Below are 2,500 nucleotides of genomic sequence, written 5' to 3' on the forward strand. Positions count from 1 at the left end.
CAACAAAGGAATGAGTATATATATATATATCAGACATGAGCTGACGAAACACTTGACAACTGTGACCTCCCACTCGTTGTCCGTATAATTGCTGACGCGATAGTTTTAAAATGCCTGATGCTATGTTGCCATTATTTTCCGTCGCGATGTATGCAGCTTCCATAACTTCTCTTTTTTTGTTTGTTCAGTCCTCCATGGACTACTTCTGCTTTCTTCCAGTTAGGTAGATGTCCAGCTTCATCTACATGTACCAATATGGCGTTGGAAGTCCTATGATGACAGATGTCAGCTCCATCTTCGCTGATCCTGGTGCTGAAACTACGGCCTGTTTCACCAAAGTATGCTGTATCGCATCTGCTGCAGGTTATGCGATATACAGCACTGTTAGAGTTGCTTTCGGGCTCCTTCTCGTCTCGTATTATGTAAAGTATTTTTTTCCCGGGAAGTGCTGGCGATTCTCACTGTATTGCCGAAGTATCTACTGATCGCCTGGGAAATTTTACATGGCGGTAATATGAGAGAGAAATTCAGGGCTGCAGATACTCAGTGCTCTGAGGAAGAAGCCAATTACAACACCAGATTTTGTTTTGTTGCCGTGGGCGGTTTAATAATAGATATAATCATCTCTATTTGTAGGCTTCTTGTATACAGAGAACCGTAGGCCATCGTCACCCCGATGGATCAGAGTGTCCAGGAAAGGTAATTTCTGATTCTCTTCCTCCTCAACGGTGAACTGGATTTTCTCGTGGACGGAGTTCAGCCGCGTCAGTGTAGATTGTAAGCACGTCCATGTCTCGGGCTTTCCTCATGGAGGCCATTAGGGCTCAACAACATCGACTCTACGAACTCCGGACCGAACTCGAGGGCGAACACCTTCCCCATGAGCTGGTCCTTCAGATCTCTCTCTCTCTCTCTCTCTCTCTCTCTCTCTCTCTCTCTCTCTCTCTCTCTCTCTATATATATATATATATATATATATATATATACATACATATATATATACATATATATATATATATATATATATATATATATATATATATGTGTGTGTGTGTGTGTGTGTGTGTGTGTATGTATATATATATATATATATATATATATATATATACATTTATATAAATATGCATATGTATATGTATATATATATTTATTTATATATATATACGCATATATATATGTGTGTGTGTATATATATATATATATATATATATATATATATATATATGCATATATATATATATATATATATATATATATATATATATGTATATGTCTATATATGTCTCTATTTATGCATATATATATATATATATATATATATATATATATATATATATATACGGTACACACACACACACACACACACACACACACATATATATATATATATATATATATATACACACACACACACACACATACACACAGCCATTCCGTCATCGAGACTTCTTCAGTTTCCTCGTGGCTTCAAAAATAAATGGATATGCTGGGGGCAATGAGAATGAGTTACTCTTCCCGCCTGTGCCCCGGCAGGCGCCAACCCAGCATGAGGCCTGTGGGGCAAAGCCCTAGGGAACCCCACATGCGGACGTTGGGCTTAACCTCAGGCGAGCTATCCGGGTAGGCACTTGGAATATCCAGTCCTTGCAGTAGGATGACTGGTTACCTCTGCTATCGAGGGAATTGGGAGTGGTTGGGAGTTGAGGCGGCTGCCCTCTCGGAGGTGAGAAGCCCAGTATGGGTGGGTACAGCGATGGTCATCACCTCCAGGGAGTAGCCTCAGCCATATCCAACCCACTTCAACCCTCGGTTGTTGAGGTAACACAGGTTGATGAGCATATTATGGCATTGGGACTGAAGCCTGCTTCTGACTTCATGTGTATTATTGCTGCGTACGCTCCTGCCGATGTTTGCAAACTCAATGTGAAAGAAGCTTTCTACACCAAACTGAAATCCGTGGGCAGACAACTGCCCCCAGCGAGACATTTGCATTGTTCTGGGCGACTTTAATTCGATAGCCGGTTGTGATTGAGCTGGCTACGAGATGTCTGTCAGTCCCCATGGCTGAGGAGCTGATCCCAGCAGTGAGAACAGGCTCCTCCAGGGCTTTGCTAGGTCCCACAGAATGAGGATTTCTGGCTCCTGATATCATTGCTCTAACCTGCATTGATGGACATGGTATAGTGATACGGATACTGTAGCCAAGGCGATCGATCACATTCTTCTCAGCACTCGATGCAAAATCCTCCAGAATTGCAGGGTTCACCAGAGTGTCGAGTTCTGTTGCACCGACCATACAAGTACCCACTAACACCTCGTTCCTCCTTCCCTTTGACAGACTGAAGGAGGAGGAGTGCGCCCGTGGATTTGCCGCGGCAGTCTCTGATCGATTCACAGAACTCGAAAATCTGATGGACCCAGTTGCTCTGTGGGAGTCCTTCAAGCATGAAACACTCGATGCAGTGCAGGACTCCATTCATGTATGCCCAAGGGCAAGGCA

The sequence above is a fragment of the Penaeus chinensis genome, chromosome 31 (genome assembly GCF_019202785.1).
Source record: "Penaeus chinensis breed Huanghai No. 1 chromosome 31, ASM1920278v2, whole genome shotgun sequence".
Taxonomy (NCBI): domain Eukaryota; kingdom Metazoa; phylum Arthropoda; class Malacostraca; order Decapoda; family Penaeidae; genus Penaeus; species Penaeus chinensis.